The sequence below is a fragment of the Clarias gariepinus genome, chromosome 8 (genome assembly GCF_024256425.1).
Source record: "Clarias gariepinus isolate MV-2021 ecotype Netherlands chromosome 8, CGAR_prim_01v2, whole genome shotgun sequence".
Lineage (NCBI taxonomy): Eukaryota > Metazoa > Chordata > Actinopteri > Siluriformes > Clariidae > Clarias > Clarias gariepinus.
This window is the reverse complement of record NC_071107.1, coordinates 20,981,998-21,006,338: the sequence shown is the minus strand read 5'-3', so window position 1 is coordinate 21,006,338 and position 24,341 is coordinate 20,981,998. Positions and strand designations below refer to the sequence as shown.

The following is a 24,341-nucleotide window of genomic DNA, read 5'->3' as shown; positions in this document are numbered from 1 at the left end:
CAACTCTGATCCTTGGAGGCCACATCCTGCAACCCACAGTACCCAAAAGCTCCACTGCCAACATACTGGTGCCAGACATCGAGGCACACCCTCGGAGGCCCATTGGGAGTCATGCCCCGGGGGCCAGAGCTGCTCAGGCAGCACAAGAGGAACTCACAGAATACTGGGCTTAATTTTTTTCCCATTGTAATGTAATGGCTGATCAGTGTAGATGCTAAGCAGTATTATCTCAGTGTTCCATTTTCCTGCGATAAAAGGTTTACAGAAATAATTTAATAATTTAAATATTATTCAAAATGATCATAATTTTTATGCTTTCAAGGCCAAGAATGCACATTATAATATATTGAGCTCCATTTTTTTTAGCTGATTGAAAGTTCTGTCATAGTCTGTTTCTCAAAGTTTTTTGTCATTTACTAAATATTTTAAGTTCATACATATTATTATATTCATTTGTATTTAAATAAAATTGTATTTAAATAAAATTGTCAAATAATGTATCCAAAAAGTCAGATTAAATGTATATAGTTTATTTTCAGCATTAATTCATTGGAACCATTTATTATGTGGCTGAATCAGCAACTTAACTATGTGAGGTCTACAATGTTTGGGCTATACCCCAAGCATTTATTGTGAATAAGGATTTTAGGTTTTTATTAACAGTGTGGTGGAGGTGCTTAAATTAATTCCTAAATGATGGATTGGAGCTAGATTTCAGTGCATGATTTTATGCACGATTGATTTGAATGCATGATAAAATGATTGCATCAGTGCATCCTCACTGTTTTCTTTGGAAGGAGGGCAATAAAAGAAGAAAGCCTGTCATTGCATTAATTAAAATAATGAGAACAACTAAGTGTAGAGCCTAACAACAGTATCCATGCCAGAATTTTAGTTTGCTTAATATTTGAGCATATCTTTGTTTATGTAGGTACAATTAAACTGACAGGCCTATAGCTGTTCTCCAGTAAAGGATATAGTTTTTGCTCTGAGTAAATGGCAGGATCACTGACAGCTTGCAGGACAAGTCTTAGTAGAATTCTTTACTGAGAATTCTCTTTCACACAAAACTATTCCTTGTATTTGTTACATTGTAAAGCTTTTTTGTCAAGTTGGCAGACATCAGTTTCTTTTACTGTCTCTTTCACACAAAACTATTCCTTGTATTTGTTACATTGTAAAGCTTTTTGTCAAGTTGGCAGGCATCAGTTGCGTTGTAGCACTTGCACAAATGCTGATCAGATAAACAATGTTTTGTTGAATTCTACTTTACAAAGTGACTAATAGAAATTGAATGCCAAACAACAGACTAGTCAAAAGCATGCTTATAATTATTGTTGTGCCATAGAATCTTTCTGTCAAAGGAACCAAGTCTGCCAAGGAACCGAGTGAACGATGTGCTTCTAATGATAAACGTGCTTATAATTATTTCGCTTGCTGACGCCTGCTTTCCAGGGAGCCACTATTATAGGATACAAAATGAATCACAGTAAAAGCATTGCAGTGATTGATTTCCTGGTAAGTAATTTTAGATCCACATGATGGGTAGTGTTGTTAGCTCACAGCTTCTTAATTTAATCCTGAGAGAAGGCTTTACAGCTCTTCATGTGCCTGTGAGGGTTTCCTCCAATTTACAGTGGATTGACTAAGCTAAATTATCTTTATGTGTGAAAGTGTCTGTGTGTGTGTTTGCGCGCATGAACTGGTGTTCCTATTCCTGCCTCCCTAGGATAGACCCTATATTGACTATATTTTAGGGTAAGGGGTATAGGGTTACAGATCCATCGCTGGTTTTTACCTGTGTCCTATAAGACTTTTATTTTATATTTTTACTTTTTTTGCAATGGTGTGTGCAGAATATTAATCCTTTTACTTAGTACTCTAGAGGAAAGTGCCATCTGTGTCTTATCTAGTTTGCATCTCACTGCTGGAATGGTACATCCATTACACTGTAAATATGAAGAATAAATCATGTGAGTCTCCTTGGCTCTTCTGTAAGACAGACTGTATCTGATTTTTCACTATGCTGAAGGATGCATTCGTAAATCCCTGGCAACCATTCACATTAAATAAGTGCAGATGTTTGCAGTTACTCTACAGTCTGTACAGATTGCTCATCATAAATGGGCTTTACAACTGGTGGATCATCTTCCCATGAAGTTTTCTTCATATGAAAATTTTTATTTACTAGCATATGTGGTTATGCAGTAGATTTCAGGGTGTGGCTGTGAGCCGAAGAGCTTTAGAGGTCAGCCATGGACGGCCTGGCAGAACACAGTGAGAAAGAAGATGATGTACCATGCTGTCATTATAAAACTAAGATGCATGCACTTTAGATAAATCTTGAATATTGACAGAGTTTTCATAAATTTTTCATCGCTCCCTCAATGACCAACAATGCTCTTTGTTAAAGGTGTTACAATAAGGAACATGCAAAATCGTGTATGACTCTTCCCTTGAATAAAGACTAACTGAGCACCAGTACACCTACTCATTTTAGTTATAATTGTTGAGCAAGTTTGCGATACATACAATCATGCAGATACAGGCCAGCAGCCTTAGATAATGTTCACATCAGCTATTAGAATAGGGAAAATGGCTCCCGGATGGCTCAACAGGAAACTGTTCACTCTGTCATCTGCAGATTGCCAGGTCAAATCCTGATGATGCCATGGCAGGGAGCAAAATTGACTGTGCTTCCATGGGGGATTGGTGGCATACTTGCACTCCCATATCAATCATAGCGATACTAGCCAATTATGGGCATCCGTGAGTTCTGGCAGGGGGGATAGCAGATGACACTTTTCTATGAGTGTGTTCCACCACGCCTTAAGTTTGAAGAAATGTAGTTGTATCACATGTATCAGGAGAAACAGGAAACTCGCTAATTGGTAGCTGTCAGTTAGCGGGCTACCCTAAGACAGTGTGGGAATGTCTACAACTAAGGGCCTGTCCACACGAAGCCGGTGTGTTCCCTATCCGATCATTTTTTTCCCTTGTTCTAAAAAAAAAATTGCGTACACACGAAACCACTGAAAACGGTGTAGTATATATGCCAGACCAGTATGGGGCGCTGTAATTCTGAAATAGAGATACACTTTACACGGAGAAGAAGAATTTGAGCATGCGCATAACCTTGCTCGCTGTATACGAACCAAGATGGTGTTGTCCATTATCGCTTGTTGCTCATAACAGTTGCATAGAAGCAATAGATTTTGCTGTAATAAAGCTAGCAGGCTTTGTAGCAACACAAACACAATCATGTAGTCCGCCATTATTGTTGTTGCTGTTACGTGTGACGCAGCCGACACGTGATGTGATGACATCATCGTTTCACAAAATATATGGATTGGCCGTACACACGAAGACGCAAGGGTGTCGTTTTCAGATTTATCCACTTTGGAACCCGGTTTCAAAAAATAGCGGTTTCAGTTTCCTAAAACGCCGGATCCGTGTGGACGAAACGGCAATACGATAAAAAATTTATACGTGTACAGTGAAACGCGTCTCCGTGTGGACAGGCCCTAAATTAAGAGGGGAAAAAAAGCTGGGAACCCCCCTCCTTGTCCCCATCAAAAAAAAAAGTTGTGACTTTTACAAATTTGCGTTTGACAGTAATTGATGTATATATGTGCTAGGAAGGCTGCTAGAAAGGCTGGTTTATCTCCTGTGTGTTTTTTTAATTCACAACAGTCTAAAGCTGTCTAAATGGTGCGATAATAATAATATAAAAAGTTCCTGTGAGCAACAGTTGCATGTACGAAAGTTCCTTGTTGATAAGAAATGTCAACTGAGAATGGACAGACTGATACTAGCAGACAGAAAGGCTACTGTAACTCTCATCACTCCTCTGTTCATTTCTGGTGAACAAAGGAAGTATCTCAGAATCCACAAAATGTTGAGGTAGATGGATTACAGTAGACAAAAACCATGTCAGCTTTCACTTCTAATCAAAATCAGAAAGTTGAGGGTACAGTGAGCACAGGCTTACCAAAACTGCACAGTCAAAGCCTGACGGAACAAAGGCTGATCTGGTAAATCTCAAGTTCTGTTGTTCTTTGACTGTTGTTGCTGATCATGTTCATTCCTTCGAGGCCACAATTTAATCTTCTAATGGCTCCTTCCAGTATGATAAGGCACAATGTCAAAAAAAAAAAAAAAAACATTTGGCTTAAACTGTTTTAACTTGTTTCATGAAGTTAACAATGAGTTTATTGTTCTTTAGTCACTGACTCTAAATTCAATTCACAAGAATATGACAGAACTGTAGATTCACATGACACATGCGCCTGAAAATCTTGTGGAAACCATGCCACAAAACATTAAGGCTGTGTTGATGGCTAAGAGAGGCCATGTTCAGTATTATTAGTGTTCCTAATACAGTGCCTTGCAAAAGTATTCGTATCTCTTTCCACATTTTGCCTCGTTACAACCACAAATGTAAATGTGTTTTATTGGGATTTTATTTGATGCACAAACACAAAGTGGCAAGTAAATGTGAATTGGAGGAAAAATGATAAAATTATTATTATTTTTTTTCACAAATAAATATCTGAAAAGAGTGAAACGCATGTGAATTTAACCCCCTTTACTTTTTACTTTACTGCTGGTGGCAGCATCATGTTGTGGAGATGTTTTTCTTGATGGGAAGATGCATGGAGAAATTGCTGTCCACTGATGTTCTCTATTCAATCTGACTGAGGTTGAGCTATTTTGCCAAGAAGAATTTCACTTTCTAGATGTGCAAAGCTGGTAGAGACATGCCCCAAAAGACTTGAAGCTGTAATTGTACCTAAATGTGGTTCAACAAAGTATTGACTTAGAGAGGCTGAATAGAAATGCATGGCACATTTTTTTTAAAAATATTTATTTGTAAAAAAAACTTTTAAAACCATTTATCATGCCCCTTTCACTTCACAATTGCCAGTGAAAAAATGTGGAAAAGTTCAAGGGGTATGAATATTTTGCAAGGCACTGTAAAGTGTAGAGTATAGTACAAGCCTTGGAGTTATGTTTAAAACTGTTCTTAGGCTACCTCTGCATTTCATGTATGTTTTTTTTTTACATGTATGTATTTGAGCAATTTACACATTTAAATTAGACACTTAAACATTCAAACAGAACCCAAGTAAGGGCCTACTTGGTGAGTAGTAAACAGTGGGCATATTTTGCTATGTGAACCTAAGGATCATCTTTTGTGTTAGGTTAGTCTGGGTGAGCAAAGTTAGTATGTCTCATATTCATATTCATCAGTATAACATAAATGCAGTGCAGATGCCTTAGAGAGATAAATGGAAAAAAACAACTTGCTATTTGCCTAGGAATTTTCTGACCACTTTTCCAGTAGGTCTTGTCTCAGATGAATCAGAATTGGCAGCTCAAGTGCTAAATTACAGACACCTGCAAAACTACTCTCTGAGATTTCCTTTAACTGGCATGCTCACTCCTGACCTATAGTAGTGCTAAGTACTGAGCACAAAAAAAAAGGGTATTCCATAGTCTCCATTAATATTATTGGTGTCTTACATCTCTTGAGTACAGGGTTTGATTCTGACCCAATTTCATAGTCTTATGTGTCTCCATTTTCTGTTAAAAAAAAAAAAAAGGAAAAAAAATATATATATATAAAAAGTAGTGTCAGTGTCAGTAGTGCAATCTGTGTTTCAGGTTATCTGGGGGTCAACTGTGGGCTTGCAGGTTTGGGGAAGGTCCAAATTTCGCAGTGTTTGTCAGTTGTCCACAAACATTTCGTCATACATTGTAAATGAAATTTGGTACGTCTTGTACTAATATCATAAGTATTATCTTGCCTTTTTATGGATCTATACTGTAAGTTAACAATGAACTTGTCTATCTTGTTGAATAATATTGTAAAATTAAATACGAGCTAAAAATACCACTGTTTCATCACAGTACATTACTACAGAAAAATGAAAACGCCATTCTAGTCGGAGACACAATCCTGACAGCTCTGTAATAGCTATGTTGTAACAAACAAAGATTCACGCTATTAGTCTGTTTGACATGCATAATAACCGCCAAGAGGGGTGACTAAGTTCCGAGTGGCGTGACTCACTTTACAGCGGAAACAGTGACAAAATGTGGGATTGCTGTCCCATAACCATTATTGGAAAAAAGCACTATAAAGTTCTGTCACTACTGTTTACTACTTTTTCTTGAGTTTTGAAACTTTTCTGGGGGTTTTTTCCCCATCACCTTTGTGCAAATAGGTAGTAAAGTCTTGGCATGAAACCTTTCTTAACTGGAAAAGTAACTTGATGATGGCTCTATGATTGATCAGTTAATGTTAGGACAAAAATTTAAAAAAAGGGGTAATTTATCTTTTCTCCTCTTAAACACTCGCAGGTAATAGCGTACATTTATGGTCTTGGGTCAATGTCCACTGTTGCCATTTACTGTAATATCTTCTGAGTCAGTTCCCCTACTGTAAATAAACATTTCCTGATAGTGCTGCTGATAGTTTAATTCTGACTATGAGGCAAAGTTGAGTTAACCTGGATGTTCTATTAGTATTTGACTGTTATTAGGTCTTTTATGTTTTACAAGTGTTCTACAATCATTAATTACACAAACTGTCGGTCACAGCATGAGTGAAAGTAGTTTGTTACAGTGACCATACCGCCATTTTAAAGAGAACAACTGCCTGCCAAAACCCACATTTAAGACCAGTCACAGACGTATTTTAGCAAGAAAACACATCTAATAAGCGTTGTCATATTAAACAACATTTTGTCTCCTTAGTAATTGCTTCTAAGTTGTTCTGAATTGCCTCAATGTTGTTTTATTTACACCTGCGCTGAGCTAGAAAGCTTACTAGCTTCTAACATAAGGCTGAATTCCAAATCACTCTGTAACCCCTAATCAAGGGAACAACTTGATGTGTGGCAGAGGGGATTGTACACCCTAGCGCAGTAGGTTTCCATTTAATGCTATTTGGAATTTGAACCCAGAACTCGGAAGTTAATGGAGCTCATGCTCGAAAGCGGAATGAGTGGAGATATAAAGAGGAACTTCAGCAATTAACAGGAATGTCTACCACCTACATGGTTTATTCGTTAATAATCAAATAATTTGTTCATAATTTGTTTTAATAAGTTAATAATTGTTGAGTTTATAGAAAATATTTCTGTTCTGCCTTATTATTATTATTAGCTTTCAAACGTTTATGGCGTGTTTTATGGACTACATTCAGTAGACTGCACTAAATGACTAATGGCTATTGATCGCGTCTTATCTGGGATGATGTCAGCCCTGAAGTCCACAGGGCTGTTGAACACCATTAGCATTTTTAGATTCATATAACTTAGCAATGCAGTATTCTTGAGGGTGACTTGATCAACCGTCTGGTATGGGAGTAAATGGTTTGGTACTCTGTTTAATACATTTTTCAATTATGAGAAAAAAAAAGGATGATTTTCTCCTGTAGATGAAGACGACATACATTTGTTAGAAATAATGGAGGAAATATTCAATTCAGTTATATACTGTCATTCATGTGTTAGATTTTATGTCTTTTATTTTAATAGGCGTTTAAACCTATATATGTTTGCGTGTGAGGTAGTAAAATGTTGCAATTCCTCTATAATTCTACAGGTGAAATCAAGGGTACTTGCACACAATTTAGAATCAGGTAATTTATAAAACTGTGATACTTACATAATCGCAATACATATCGAGGTACCATGATTATCGTATTGGATGCCCCTGGTGATTGCCATCTGTCTATTTTCCCTTGCTACTGATAGTGGATGAAAATGTTGAGGAGAAATTTTTAAGTACAGAGTGCCAAGTCATACGGTGATCTAATAGTCATATTTGATAGCTGTTTGTTTACATAGTTGATTTCACATTTTAAGATGAACACAATGTTGTTATTGGGGATGGGAATCACCAGTCACCACATAAAATATTATCACCATACCGATTTTAATTTCTTATCAAAATTGTTTCTGTAAATATCCAGATTTTTATAAATATCCCGATTAAATATTATACTTTCCTCAATTCTGTTAAAATTTTTTATCTTTTATAAACCCATTACTTATAACCTTAGTTTTGTCACTTATTGTACCAACCAAGGGCAGCATTTAAACAATATAACATTAAACTTAAAATTAAGCAGAAAAGCTTGAGCAGCACATACTTCTGTGAGCCGCCATAATTATTTTATGCCTCCAAAGTCTTAAAGCTCTAACGGATGAGATTTTTGACCTATTTGTTTTGTTTGTTTTGAGACTTGTGTAACCGCGTGTAATAAGAGGGTTTAAGGCTTTGAACGTGTGCGATTTTGTTTTTGTAACCACCATAAAAATGCGTTTCTATTGCACCACACGGAAGCTTCTGCGCTCTGTACAAAATTGTTTATATCTGGTGCTGATTGATGCAATCATCGCTCATGGCCAGTCAAAGTCAAAACAAGCAATTCTGGTCACTGGCCGATCAACCGGTTCATCGCTTTTATAAAAATATATTTTTTTTACTATTTGATTTTGGTGTAGTTGGTTAGCACTGTTGCCTTGCAACCAGAGTTGGGTTCGATTCCCGGCCAGATTTAACCCCCATCTCTGTGTGTATGGAGTTGGCATGTTCTCCCCGTGCTTGGTGGATTTCCTCCGGGTACTCCAGTTTCCTCCCACAGTCCAAAGATATGCAGGTTAGGCTAATTGGCGTTCCCAAATTGCCCGTAGTGTGTGAATAAGTGTGTGTGTGTGTCTGTGTGTGTGCCCTGCGATGGATTGGCACCCTGTTCAAGATGAACCCTGCCTCGTGCCCTAAGCCTCCTGGGATAGGCACCAGGTCCCTGGTGCGAATCACCACACAAAAGAATCTAACTAACTAAATAACTGAATAAATTGTTCTCCCTATCTATAGTTGTTATGTGCTTCAATCATTTACATCTGTTTTACATCATTGTGATTGCAGACAGAAAAGTAGGTCAGTAGATTTTTAATTGTTAAAGGACTTTCATTGGACATTCATTTATCTACACACACACACACACACACACACACACATACACACACACTATGTTGTCTTGATGATAATATTCTTATCTTTATACTGAACAGAACGGGATGTTCCAGGTTGCCAGCTTTATTGAGAACTTGGCAACATAACCCTTAACTCGAATCTTCTGTTAGTCACAATTAAGAAAAGTACTCATGAAAATGATTTTGGCTTATTTTACTATGGACTTAATCTGACCTAAAATAATCCACTTGTAAAACATCAGCAGTGTCACTTGGTTGCTATTTATATCTACAGTGAAGTCAGTATAAATGTCGTTAAAGCAGTTCCGTGTCTCTTCGAGTGCCTTATGTTAACTTAGCTTTGTGTTTTGACACTTTCTGCAGCTTTTGGTGTCAGGGATTGGGCTCAGAGCTCAGCTGGATATTCGTTTTTATTTTTCTGACAGAGAGATGATTTTTTTTTTTTTCCACCCACAGCAGTCCAGCTACCTTATAGCAACACTTCCTTGCACTGAGACACAACTGTGTTCGTGAATGTTATATGAGTCCATGTTATCCTCTACCCTCTCTGTCTGTCTTCTCTTTCTGTTTGTTTTTGTCCATAGACAAGTTCCTAACGCACTTTAATTTTCATTAGTGTATAATTTAATGTTATATGCAATTAAAAAGATGAGTTAAATCCTTGCAGAATGTCACCTGCTTGTTTTTTTTTCTTTTTTTCTTTAGTGTTCTAATTTATTTTCACCTGGATGCTTTCGAAGATATTTTATTTATAAGTTTCTATAGACAGTGAGTCTGATATACTCTGATGTGATGTGATATGATGGCATTACCCTCGGATACATGTTGACAGCAGAATTACTACTCAAGATTTTGTCAGTGTGCAGTTTTGTGTATGCCATTACTCTAGTCCAGTGATGAGATTTGGTAGAAAATTAAAAAAGAGCTATGATAATATAAAAAGAAATCTGTGATGGTATATTAATTCTAAGGTAACATATTAACACATGTCGAGGGGACAGATGTTTTTAAGTATCTTTCTATGAATTGACATTTACCCCTTTTTCATGCAGTGGCATTACAATAATCGACTAGAGACAGGTATTTTAACTTGACGTATGTGCTGGAAGATAGTACACAGCTTTTCCTGGGCAAAACAGTCAAAACGGATCATTTATACCCAACGTGGTTCCTAAGACATAAGCATTTATGATTGCTGCGAATCCAGTGAGTATGTGTAAATGGTGGGGGCGTGGCTTCATAACAACAGCTCTATTGGTATGACTCACTCACTGACAATGTACAGTGGGGCAAAAAATTATTTAGTCAGCCAGTAGTTGTGCAAGTTCTCCAACTTAAAAAGATGAGAGATCTTTATTTATCATAGGTATACCTCATCATGGGTATACCTCAACTATGAGATACAAAATAAGAAAAAACTATTCAAAAAAATCGCATTGTAGGATTTTTTAAGAATTAATTAGCTAATTATGGTGGAAAATAAGTATTTGGTCAATAACAACATTTCATCTTAATACTTTGTTATATACCCTTTGGCAATGACCGAGGTCAAACATTTTCTGTAAGTCAGGGTTTTCACACACTGTTGCTGGTATCTTGGCCCATTGCTCCATGCAGATCTCCTTTGGAGCAGCTGTGCAACACAGACTTTCAACTCTCTCCAAACTTTTCTATGGGGTTGAGATCTGGAGACTGACTAGGCCACTCCAGGACCTTGAAATGCTTCTTACGAAGGCACTCCTTCATTGCCCGGGCACTGTGTTTGGGATCATTGTCATGCAAACCCAGCCATGTTTCATCTTCAGTGCCCTTGCTGATGAAAGAAGGTTTTCACTCAAAATCTCACGATACATGGCTCCATTTATTCTTTTCCTTTACATGGATCATTCGTCCTGGTCCCTTTGCAGGAAAACAGCTCCAAAGCAGGATGTTTCCACCCCCATGCTTCAATTCAAATTCAAATTTTATTTGTCACATACACAGTCATACACAGTACGATATGCAGTGAAATGCTTATACGACCGCCAGTGACCTTAGAAAAAAAACTTATACGTAAGAAATAAATATGGATAAAGAGAAATATAAAAAAAATAAAAAATTAATTAGTAAAATAAACTGTACAAATAAGGGCATAATAAAAATATTACAAAATATAGAAGAAAAAAAAGTTTATATATAAAATTTGCAAGTGGCAATGGTTGTGCAAATATGCATAAAAAGTGACAACTCAGCATTTTTTCTTCTTCAAACACGAGATTTTACCAAAAAGTTATATTTTGGTTTCATCTGACCATATGACATTTCCCCAGTCCTCTTCTGCATTATCCAAATGGTTTTTAGCAAACTTTAGACGGGCCTGGACATGTACTGTCTTAAGCAGGGGGAAACGTCTGACACTGCAGGATTTGACACACTGGCAGCGCAGTGTGTTACTGATGGTAGCCTTTGTTACTTTGGTCCCTGCTCTCTTTCACTAGGTCCCCCCGTGTGGTTCTGGGATTTTTGCCTCCAGTTTTTGTGATCTTTTTTACCCCATGGGATGAGGTCTTGCGTGGAGCCCCAGATCAATGGAGATTATCAGTGGTCTTGTATTTCTTCCATTTTATAATAATTGCTCCCACAGTTGATTTCTTCACACCAAGCTGCCTACCTATTGCAGTTTCAGTCTTCCCAGTTGGGTGCAGGTCTACAATTTTTTTTCTGGTGTCCTTTGACAGCTCTTTGGTCTTAGCCATAGTGGAGTTTGGAGTGTGACTGTTTGAGGTTGTGGACAGGTGTCTTTTATACTGATAACAGATGCCATTAATACAGGTAACGAGTGGAGGACAGAGGAGTCTCTTAAAGAAGCTACAGTCGGCCTCCGAGTGGCGCAGTGGTAAAGCGCTCGCCCTATCATCCGGAGATCGCTGGTTCGAACCCCGGGTGATGCTGTTTTCCTCTCACAGCCGGAGGCACAGAGAGAGCTGATTGGCCGAGCTCTCTCAGGGGGGAGGGATGAGAGGTACTCGCGCTCCCACATAAATCACGGCGCTACAGCCAATCAGGGGCGTCTGTGAGCTCGCACACACGGAAGGAGCGGCTAGCGCTTTCCTCCGAGTGTGTTACTCCGCCCCTAACGGTGCGTGAGCGAGCAGTTTGAAAAGATGCGGTCGGCTCGCGTCACGTGGTTCGGAGGAAACACGGGATAGCTTTCGTCCTCCCGACTGAGTGGTTGTAGGGGCCTTGATGTGTGTGGGAGCCCCCTAGTGACGGGGAGTAATTGGCCACTACTAGATTGGGGAGAAAATCGGGGAAAAAAAAAAAAAAAAAAAAAGAAGCTACAGTCTGTAAGAGTCAGAAATCTTGCTTTTTTGTTGGTGACCAAATACTTATTTTCCACCATAATTTGCAAATAAATTCTTTAAAAATCCTCCAGCGTGATTTTATAATTTTTTAACTTATTTTGTCTCTAATAGTTAAGGTATACCTATGATGAAAATTACAGGCCTCTCTCATCTTTTTAAGTGAGAACCCTTGCACAATTGGTGGCTGTCTAAATCCTTTTTTTGCCCCACTGTAACATGATCCCTTGCATTGACTTGAATCAGGAAGTCCGTTCGCTGCTTCTGAGTCGGATATGTCAGGAACTGTTGGTGATGGAGCATTGATTTTTGGATTGTTTAAGAGACAGGAGACCCAGCTGGATATTTGAATTTGTGGGAATTTGTATAGAATTGAGTATGAATCAGCAGTTTAGAATGGATGTATTTTTATTTATTTATTTATTATTATTTTTTTTGTGATATCTTTATCCATTCATTCATATCAATATCTTTATCGTGTAAAGCTGCATTTCATTTCCAATGGAGCAAAATTTGTGCAGGTTTTGAAAGGGTTAAATAATTTTTATCAACATGATTTCTTTTCCAAAGTAGTAGAGATTTTCGAGCCATTTAACGTGACTTTTGTTTATCTAGTATTGGGCATCATTGTTACAGGTCACCACAAACGCATACACACACAGGCAGAAGGTGGGATCAAACCAGATAATGTAGAGGAAACCACATGTTAACATTCACAGACGGGCAAAAAATTCTTCCCTGTTAAAGATGCTGAAAAGCTTCATGACAGTGCTGCAAACACTGCTTATCATTTTACTGGTAGCATAGCAACCAGGCACTTTAATTTAAGGTCGAGAAATTGGCCACCGCTGCCATTCGCTTCAATGCACAATAATAAATCAGAAGTATTGAAGACTCCCTTTACTTTAACATTAAAGTGTCACCATATTTGATATAATATTGATGGAGGATGTTTTAATAGAGTAACCAAATAGCAATGAAATTTAATAAAAAAATGCTGTATGTTATGGAGACTTGACTGTCAAGCTGTCCGAGATTCTCACTGGTATGATATCTCGAAAATAAATGTATGAATGTATTTAGAATTTATATGGAACTATTAGCGTGACAACCAGAATTTAGAATTGAGTCAAACAGGATCCAGGGCACAGCAAGGTCAAATGTCAAATTGTTTCTATACAGTAAATGTGCAAAATATATTTCATAGGTTTCTCCGGGTACTCTGTTTTTCCCTCATTGTCCAAAGACATGCAGATTAGGCAAATTGGCATTTCCGAATTGCCCATAGTAAGCGAGCGCAGGTGTACCCTACCTCCCTCACAGAGTACCCTAGGATATGCTCCAGGGTTCCAGTGATCCTGTACAGGATAAGGCGGTATAGTGAGTGAGTGAGGTTGGTGAGTGAGTGAGTTTCAAAGAGTGCCCATAGCAAAATTTTGTTGCTCAGAGTTAGATTTTTCTTGTCTCATGAGACTGAATTGAGCTGTCTCATTACAAGCTTGACTTTGTCTTTTCTATTTCTCTTAAACACCACTTAGGAGAAACAAAGAGACATAACTGAGACACAAAGCAAGACATACTTTTGAAAAACATTTGAGAAATCTGAGATTTTATTTGCATTTGAAGAAGAAGCAAATAAGCCATATATAAGATCATGATGAGGTTAAAATCAGATATAACAAATTAGAAATATTATAGTTTTATTGACCATATAAAAAATCATCAGTTGACCGCATACAGTGAAATAAATTAACAGTTCACACAATATAACAGACATCAGGAAAAGGAAAAGGAAAATTGGTTGCTTGCTGTATATAAGGGCTACAAGAAACTACTGGTTTTCAAAAACTGATCATGCGTTAACATTAACTTAAAAAAAAAAAAGCCTAGGCAACAAGCCTTATAATACTGTAGCCTGCTGACTGATTTTTACTATTAAAAAAAAAAAACTTTCAACCTCTCAAATGTTAGTTACCTAGATATGCTAATCTACATGCTAAACCACCAGCAGGTAGCATTTGAATTCCTTTTGTAATTTAAGAACAAACGTAAACTGTGTAAATTTTAGCTAAGTATACCACAGTTGTTTTTTTTTGTTGTTTTTTTTTAACCAAAGACCCTGTGGTTTTAACTTGCATTTTGACTCTTTGGCAACAATAATTACTTTTAAATTTGGCACAGAAAAGTAAAACCTACTTGACACCGAGGCCTGACGATGCACATTTCTCTAACACACTGGCTACTTATACATTTGCAGGCTTAGAGCAGGTGTGGGAGAAATTGTGGAAAATTGTCTTTATTGGTATCTATCTGTACTGTAGGCTTAATTGGGGTGGCCATAAAATTTGTTTGAACATTTAGTCATAAATGTATAATCAAAAATAGGTTTGGTCTTAAATGATAAGTGTATACAGAAATCACTGAACACAAACATTATCTCATTGCTTCACTTCTTGATGAAAACATATTCTGTATATTGTATTTTAGTTCATTATTTGAACTAAATAATGTCATTTATAATGTCATAATGTCAACAATGTCATAATATCATGGTTGGATTAAAAAAAAAATAAACAAGCTAGATTTTGAAATAAAACATTTATCTATTACAAAGCAATTTTGTAACTGACTTTAGTTGTTACCAACCTACATATCTACATATCTTCATTTCAGAGATCCAACCTACCAACCCCCTCCCTCCATCTACCTTTATGTGAAGTGTAAGATGAAGTATATAAAAAAAAAGTACTAAACACTTTTTAGTGTAGATGGCACTATTTGTCAGAGAACTCTAGCCCTTAAACCAAAAGCATTTTTAACCATTCTTTGCATTTTATTTTAATAAATATACTGTGTATGTATTGTGCAATATAGAGTGAGATTTTTTCAGCAGAATATATTCTTCAATATAAATAATATTTTTTAATTTAATTTCATTTTAACTAATGATACACACATGACTAAGCAAAAAATTTAAGGATCATATCAGAACATATCAGAAAACCCAAATGCACAGTTCACAATTACTATATACTTTATGTGTGGGGAAACACTGCTTTGGGGAAACAAAACAAATATGTGAGTCGTACACAGGACAAATATGAACTATCTCTGAGATTTAGAGGTAATTAGCCATATTTAAGACACATTTAAGAAGTGTCTAAAATCTCAACTAAAGAAAACGACTAAAATCTCATTCAAGTCTTAAAGACTGCTCATTTCTGCATATGTGACTTGCACACAACAAATGTAAACTATCTCTGAGATATAAAGGTAATGAGCCACATTTAAGACACCTTTAAGAAGAAAACGCTTAAATCTCATTCAAGTCTCAAAGATGGCCCATTTCTGTCTTGGAGACAAAGAAGTGATTAACATGAAATCTCATCTTGTATTTTTTTTTTGCTATAGGTGGTTTTAGGATATACAATTTGTAACAAGAAGAAACTACACTTGAGTTATTCCTGTTGCTGCTGCTGAAGTTAACTTTGAATTAAGCTTTGCTTTCTTCAGAGAATTGAGGAAGCATAACTGTAGATACATTTGCTTCATTTTACTTGGACATCTTGCGTTTGTAACGCTTTTAATCCTGGTCTTTTGGCAAAATGTGTCATCAGCCACTGTGGTGTGTTCTTTCTTTTTTTCTTCTTCTTTTTCCTCCTGGACTGTGAGCAAGATGTTGTGGATGAACACACATATTCACTGTTTCCAACTTACTCTGGGGCACAGATGATTATGAAATTTGCTCTGCTTTGCAGATGTGTCCAGAGGTGAATGATAACAGAGTTGCTTGTTTGAGCCTGTAGAAAGGATCTGTCAGGAGAACACAAAATCCTCCCTCAGGCAAACACAACTTCCCTGTTCCCTGTAATCAGTACATGGTTAACAATTTTTTTGTTTTTTTGTTTAATATTTTAGTTTTGCCCAGCCTTTCCTTACAAACAGTTCATTTCAGCCTGTTTTCAGTGCAGGGTATTTTTGATTAAATTAATTATGCTGTCAGTTATACACTTAGGTAGTGTTGTCATTTTGACTGTGTAAAGCTGCTTTGCGGCAATGAAAATTGCTAAAAGCGCTATACAAATAAAATTGAATTGAATTGAATTCAGGTCTATCTGTTTGTGCGTTTTATTGTACAGATTTCAAATTGATAGAAAAGTGCTGTGTGTTTTTTCACTTCTCTAATGAACTGTTATTGCATCATATTGATGTAAGAGAATGTTACAGAACTGATGCACAGGCCTCCTGGATTAGTCTGACCTGTGGCTGTGATCTTAGGGAAACGCAACGGTGGTTAAAATGCATAAATTTATAAGGGAAGGGACAGGAATATTTTAAAAATTTACACATCAGAGAACTAATTCTCTAATATGTTTTTAGACATAACAGTAAGATCCTTATGGAAATGTGTGATGTGGTTAAGAACAAATATTTGCTTATTCTATCTTATGGTTTTGTGTCACTGTTGTTAAGAATGGTTAGGGTAAAAATAATGCATCTAGTGTAATAGTTCTAAACTCATTCACTGCTCATTTAATAACATTAAATGTAAACAGCATTGTGTGTGAACATTGCCTATGCAAATATACCCAGCTTTACCAATCATGCTTTCCAAAACATAATGATGGTGTGTTATTTTCTTTCTCACCTCATTTTTCTCTGAATAAAAATTGAATCAAAGCCATAATAAACAGCACAGTGCAGCCTGTAATTGAGCTGTAATCGTTGTTGATTAAGCTCTCTACTCCAATAGCTTTGAATGAAACAATTTAGTCTTAATTGTCAGCTTTCTTGCCCATTTGACTTTTATATTGATGGATTTATGTAGGTCTATTATTTAACCTATATAATTGACTTTCATAAACGTAAATCTGACATGCAAATTCTGGATTTTAGGGCCGAAACCACAACAGGCACTTTGTGAATGCTCTGTGGATGATCTCAAACAGACAGACATGTGACAACAGATCGGACTATATGAATAATGCATATAATGCCTGCCATGTGAATTGGCACGTGTGTGAATGTGTGCTTGTACAGCACTGTGTAAAAGTCTTAAGCCACCGCTCATTTCTTCATATGTTAGTTCCAAAAAGCCAGATTTTCTTGTATTTTTTTATGTAGTCTGAGTAATTGAGTTCCTGTAGGACTTTTCTTGGCTCTCATTTTAGCAACTTTTGGCTCTCATTTTCAGTACAGTCCAGGCCCTGTACCTGAGCAGTTTCAGAGGAGTGTTTGTTAAGACAAACAGTGTCCTATGAATCTTTCAAGCACAAAAAAACATCTAACTTCAGGTGCAAATGATAAGCCCGGTGATTAGTATACTGGTAATGCTGAAAGCTGAGTGGTTGGAACAGACCAGAGGTGAAATGAGGTTGCTGCTAATGTTGTTACAAAAACCACATTTAAATAGTGTTTTTAGGCAATTGTTAGTAAAAAAAAAAAAGTGAGACTTGTTAAAGTTGTATGTTGACATATTAATAAAATGATTGTATATTCTTAAGCACAAGTTTGTTCTGTTAGAATTTACTTCGAACTTCATGATCATGGAAATGAAATGTCATGAAAATCTGGCCAGGACTAAATTCATTCTTCAGCTAAATTCACATTACCAGATGGAGCAGTGTTTTTTAGGATTATTTCAAAAAACACTAGATGTTGTGAGGGAATCTAGCACTAAACTGGTCATAACTTCTCTTCTACTCAACATGTTTTACGTTATGGCACAGATTTAACTTCAAGCAAATACCGAAGAACTGGCAAAGTTTTATTCAATTCTGTTTAAAATCTGGCTGGACAGACAGACAGACGTACAGACATATAGACAGAAATTATTGCGTGCCAGTTTTGCGTGATACTTTGACAAAATTGGCGGGACATGCATACAGACAGATAGACATACAGACAGACAGGCAGTTTTCCGAGAATGTTTTTTTTTTATCCTCCAATATACGGAACGTAAAAATATTATTGAAAGAGCGAGTTCTGACCAATGTACAGACAAAACCTTATGTATGTGTGGATATACGCATGTATGCATGCATGTATGTACTGTATGTATGTATAGGTTCATCTCAATAAAATTAGAATATCATTCAAAAGTTGATTTATTATGGTAATTCAATAAAAAATGTTTTTACTCATTATACAGATTTATTACACACAGACTAATAGATTTCAAGTGTTTATTTCTTTTACTTTTGATGATTATAGCTTACAGCTAATAAAAACCCAAAATTCAGTATTAAAGAAAATTTAAATATTACTTCACACAAATAAAAAAAAATTACACAGAAATATTAGACTACTGAATAGCCTAATCATTTAAGGCACTTAATACAACAATACTTGGTCGGCGCTCCCTTCATATAAATTATAGCATTTATCAAAATAAACACTTTAAATATATCAGTCTGTGTATAATGAATGATTTAAGGTGGACTTTTTGAATTTAATTACTGAACGAAATTATATATGTATGTATGTGTATGTATATCCCACTCTATCCCATATATAAAAAGGATTCATTTCATACACCATATCTGGCAAATATTTAAAATTTATATATGTCATATATTGCATATATTGGAAATTAATTTATGGCCATATAAATGGAACCTACACCAGAAGCGGGCTCGTATTTCAAAACACTTGTAAACCAAAGAAATAATGAAAACTCAAATTATTCGGTTTCTCCAAAACATAAATACATGAAAATAATTAATACAAAATATAAAGTAAAAATAAAACAAATTAACCTGCACTTTACCTTATTAAATTATAAAATAAATTAAAACTAAATTTGGACAGATAAATGTTTCTGTTTATGCACGCAAGCGGTGTGTGTGTATGTATGTATGTGTATGTATGTATGTGGGTGTGTGTATGTGGGTGTGTGTATGTGGGTGTGTATGTGAAGCTGAAGTAAGAGAAGAGGAAGATTCAGACCCTCCCCTCTTCTCGTCTTACACAGTAGGCCTTCTTTCTCTCTTATTTGAAGTTCACACACACACACACACACATTAACAGAAAGACTGGTTTATCGGAAACATTTATAAGAAACATCGTTAATGACACTTATGTGAGTGCACGATAACGGAATCACTGCTATAAAGTAAAAATAAAACAAATGAATCCGAACTTTACCTTTGAAAAGAATCGCGACAGAGCAGTCTCTGAAGGCAAGAGGAGGGGTGTGTGTGTGTGTGTGTGTGTGAAAGGGCACGGCGTCCAATGGCGCGTGCGCAGGCAAACTTCAGGCTGATACAGAGAAGGAGAGAGAAAATGGATCTTTAACCTCTCTAATAAGACTTTCTTTTGCTTTACATGCGCGCTGTTATAATAAATGCACACGTGTTATAATAAACAGTACACTTGCGCTGTACACACACGCATACAAAACAAAATAAAATATGTTTTACACGCACACACGTGGTCACAGTGTTATAGTTAACAGTACATGCGTGCACGGATGTTGATTTATACCTGTTAGAGATGCTCACTAAGACCCAGCAGGGGAGATAATTACCTACAATTTCGCAGCGCAAGCAAGAGAAAATTGGCTCTCGGCGTCAAAACAAGAAGCGCATGCGTGATACGTGATACTCGTAAACCAAGACTTCGTTTTCCAAGTTAAAATGTATTAAATCTCTTTGCTCGTCTTGCGGAACACTCGCAAACTCGCAATATCGCAATCCAAGGTTCCACTGTATTCTGTTTTAGTATGGGATCCATTAAAGCATGGAATGAATGGAATCTACTGCAGTATTATAGTACTTGTATAAATATAACATCATTACCACCACCAGCTGAACTGGGCGAATTTGATCACCAACTATATGCTATATATTAGCACTCAAGGCAGACCAATGCCTGGAGGGACCAAAGGCTAGCCCTTCTGGACTAATCCCACAGAAAAGCTAATGCAACACAAATTGCTGAAAAAATTTATGCTGGCCAAAGGCACTAAAATTCCCAGTCCATGTCAAACATGAGGCAAAGAGCCTTAGGCTTTCAAGCCAGCCTCTTAACTCCCCAGATCTCAATCCGATTGAGCGTCTGTAGGATGTACTGGACAACCAAGTCCAATCAGTGGAGGCCCCATGCCACAGTCTACGGCATCCAAAGGATGCACTGCTAGTGTCCTGGTCCCAGACACTCCAGTGCTCCACAAGAAGCTCTGCAGAGCCACCCTGGTGACACAAAAGGAAGCCAAAACCTACAAGGTTATAATGTTATGGTTGATCAGTGTAGCCCGACCCGAACAAGTAAAAATATTAATTGCAAAGAAACGCAAGTAAGCATAGCCTTAATTGCACATTATATTACTGCATGACCTCAAGAGAGTGTCCATTTTCCTTTCAGGAAGCAAGACGAAAGATCTACTGATGACAGAGAAATTGCATTATTAACCCCAGGCCATCATCAATAGGTAGTAGCTCAGTAATTCACTGGTGTCTCAAGAGGCAATGTAATTTACTCTGCTTTGCTTAAATGAAACCTGCAAATGAAGTTTTTCAAACTTAAAATGATTATTAAGTTTATATCCCGGCTCTGATGTTGTGAATTCATTTATTTTCTTTCTAGTTTCAGTTCATCTAACAATGGCAACAAAACCTAACTTTTAAAGCAAGTGTTTATAATCCAAAAATTGCTAGTTTGCAGTGTACTGCAATGCTTCTTGTGATGCTTATTCTGGTTTCGACAGACTAGCATCTCTCTCTCTTTCCATTTCTCAGCACTCATGAGTACAAAAATACATTACACCCTAAAGCTACAGCTAGCACCCCACCATGCTTTGTGCACACACTGATAGCACCACATGGTAAAGTGCATGCCTTCTTTTTGAAGTCGGTATTGCGGGATAGGAGCTGGAAAGTGTGGATGTAGCACTACTGCTGTAACTGTGCTGGTTTGATAAGTTGAGCTCATCAGAGCTAGTCCTGTTTCTTTCTTTGACCTGTAGCACCCTGCAGTGATGGAGGAAAATTAAAGCAAGGTGCGTAGGTATACCACAACTTAGCATCTTCCAAAAAAAACTACAAAAAGGCAAATATAAAGTTGGACTTTCACTTTGATATGAATGTGGGCTAGGTAGGGTTTGGTTACACAATGCACCTCTGCACTATTGTGGAGCGCTTTGTAATAAACACATTTTGCTAGGCTTGAGATTGTGCTATGAAGATGCTGTTTTGCAAGCAATTTTTCACACACATTTAATCCCCTCACCTGCAGAATATTGGGAGATTTGGATTCATACATTTTAAGGCAAGAGTGTTTAAAAGCATGGTAGTGCAATGATCAAGCAGTTAGTAAAAGCACTTTGCGGCGCTCGGGCTTGCTTATTCTTCTTGTATTTCTGTGGTCTTTGAGAGCACACTGGCATTCTTGTTTAACTTCTGGTAAGGCTGTGGTGGGTGTTAAGTCATTACCCACATTCTTCCTTTTGTAGTCTATGCCCGAGAGCTACTGTAAGTTGCTCTGGAAAAGGGTAAATCCCCTGAATGTAAATTTAAATGTTGCCAAGTGTCCTTCTAGTAAAATGCATATAAGAAAACCATGTGTTTACTGTTAAAACACACTACACAGAATCAGATATATTGACTGATCCACTAGTGATTCAAATCCTTGCATCAGTATTATAAATGGTTTTTTTTTTTTTTTTTTTACACACGATCAGGCAGATTAGAGCAGATGCTTATTTTGATAGTATCGCTTGGTTAAATTTTGTTTCCCAGCATCTTAATCTCATGCCAGATCCCGTTTTGCATTGGAGAAATCAGTGTGTTTTATTGATCACTGATGGAAATGTGTGTCTGATAGTATATCTGTCTGAGCCCCATCTGTATTCACTGACCAGATGTTCTGATGAAACTCAATTGAGTGAATCAGCCTCCTTTTGGCAGTACAGATGGAACAGAATAAATTCCTCTCGGTTTTCAGTTATGTTCTGGATGCAGACTGTTCGTAATACATATTCAGTTATTATTATAAAGTTAAACAAGTGAAATGGTGGAGCTGGAGTCACTCGACAGGGAACAACTGTGACATGATCAGAGTATGACATCACAGTATGCATCACCTCACAGTCACTAATAGAGAAAAGGTACAGAATCAACATACAAGCACCATCTGTGACAGAGAATCGCCACCTCACAGTATCTACTATGATGTAACTATGATGTAACAGTATAGGGTCTGTGTATAAAGACTTGCGTATAAGAGACTGCAGTTAGTAATTTAATTCAATTCAATTTTATTTGTATAGCGTTTTTAGCAATTGTCATTGCCGCAAAGCAGCTTTTCACAATCAAAAGAATTATTTAAGTTTGTATAAAATATGAATTTGTATGAATCAAAATGGTCAGTTTGTCCCTGGTGAGCAAGCCCAGGGGGACAGTGGCAAGGAAAAACTCCCTGAGATTGTAATAGGAAGAAACCTTGAGAGGAACCAGACTCAACAGGGAACCCATCCTCATTTGGGTGAAACAGAAAGCAGTAAATGATCTGCATTTATACAGTGTGTTAGGTAGCAGCCAGTTCAGCTATAAAAGCTGATGTTAATTGATGTTAATATGGAGTCCAGGTAGTTATTGAAGACCCAGGTAGACTTGTACGAAGCTCCAGTCCTGAACAATCGAACTGTCAAGTCCCCAGAGAAACAGTTGCCAACACCAGTCAAGGCCAGAACCATCTTTTAGGTAGAGAGAACCATTCCCAGACACCAGACGCATCCCAGAGAGACACACGGGGCATCTATGTGACAAGATCTTAAACCAGAAGCGGGGCACCAGGATGGGCAGAGGGAGTCTGGATCACTGGCAGCTCAGGAACGACATGTGTAGCTCGACAGAGAGAGAGAGAAAGAGTAAAAGGGAGGGGGACAGGAGGAGAGAGGAAAAAGAAAGAGGGGGGAAAAGAGAAGAAGAGGAGAGATGGCAGTTAGGTATGGTCACAGTCACAACAGTAACATGTGAGACAGGGAAGCGCATCGGCTGCTGGTCATCTTAGAGGTACTGCCCTTTACTTGTACGAAGGACTGATCACTTGAATCTTTATTGAGTTACTTCATATTTAATTTATTCACTATAGTGCTCATTACAAGAAAAAGAGTAACTTATGTCATGCTGTGATTGTTGTTTAAGTGTTTCCATGTCTTCACAAAAAATGTAATATGATGTTGTGTATTACATGTCTTTTAAAGGATTAATAGAATAGTATGTGCTAGTTAGTTGTGTTAGAAGCTTAGTTAAATAGTTCTGTTGTTGTATTTGTTTAAATTTCATTTAACTGTTGTTTTTTTAGAAGTAGTGATTTAACTGTTATTTATCAGGAATAGTGATGTACTCTTTTTCTGGTTTTTCATTTAAGTTATCGACCTTGCTCTCTCTCTTCCTCACTTAGTCAAATCTATTTTGAACAATAGTTGTGTAACCTGCAAAGCTGTCAGACACAAGAATTAAAAGTGATTCCAGAGTTGATTCCCATGTCCCCTGTAGTTGGCTATGGCTTTTTTCGAGTTTAATGCAAAGGTGACAATTATAGTGTCCTCTAAAAGATTTTATGTATTTATTTATTTTGCTAAAGAAGTATTTAAATTTATTTTGCTGTCAAACGGGTTTTGGGCCATTAGTCTGGCCTGCCATGCTCTATGACGTCAGAGCACTAATGTGAAAGTTTACTTAATATGTTGAGTCTAATCAACAATCAGGGTGAAGGGTGTTTTTTATGTTCGTCACTGATCATTAATTATATTTTGTCCCTGATGAATGTTACTAGCATTACGTGGTCATGCTGCGAAGTATGCTGTTGTCTACTGGGTCAAGTGTTGTGACAGTTTACCCATGTGATGAGCTAAGCACAGTCACCAAAGTGAAGCTGTTTAATTGGAGTCAGGGCAGCAACAGATGGTCACAAAGCCCAAAAAGTAGAACTGGGAAATGCAGGCTATTAATAATTGGACATTTCTGACTTCCCTGGAGAGTATGGG

General features: G+C 37.1%; 1 protein-coding gene across 2 annotated transcripts in view; it reads left to right on the top strand.

Annotated features, from left to right (window-relative positions):
* The window catches only part of marchf8 (membrane-associated ring finger (C3HC4) 8), a 90,588-nt gene that overhangs the window by 2,692 nt on the left and 63,555 nt on the right, over positions 1–24,341 (top strand). The window lies entirely within an intron of this gene.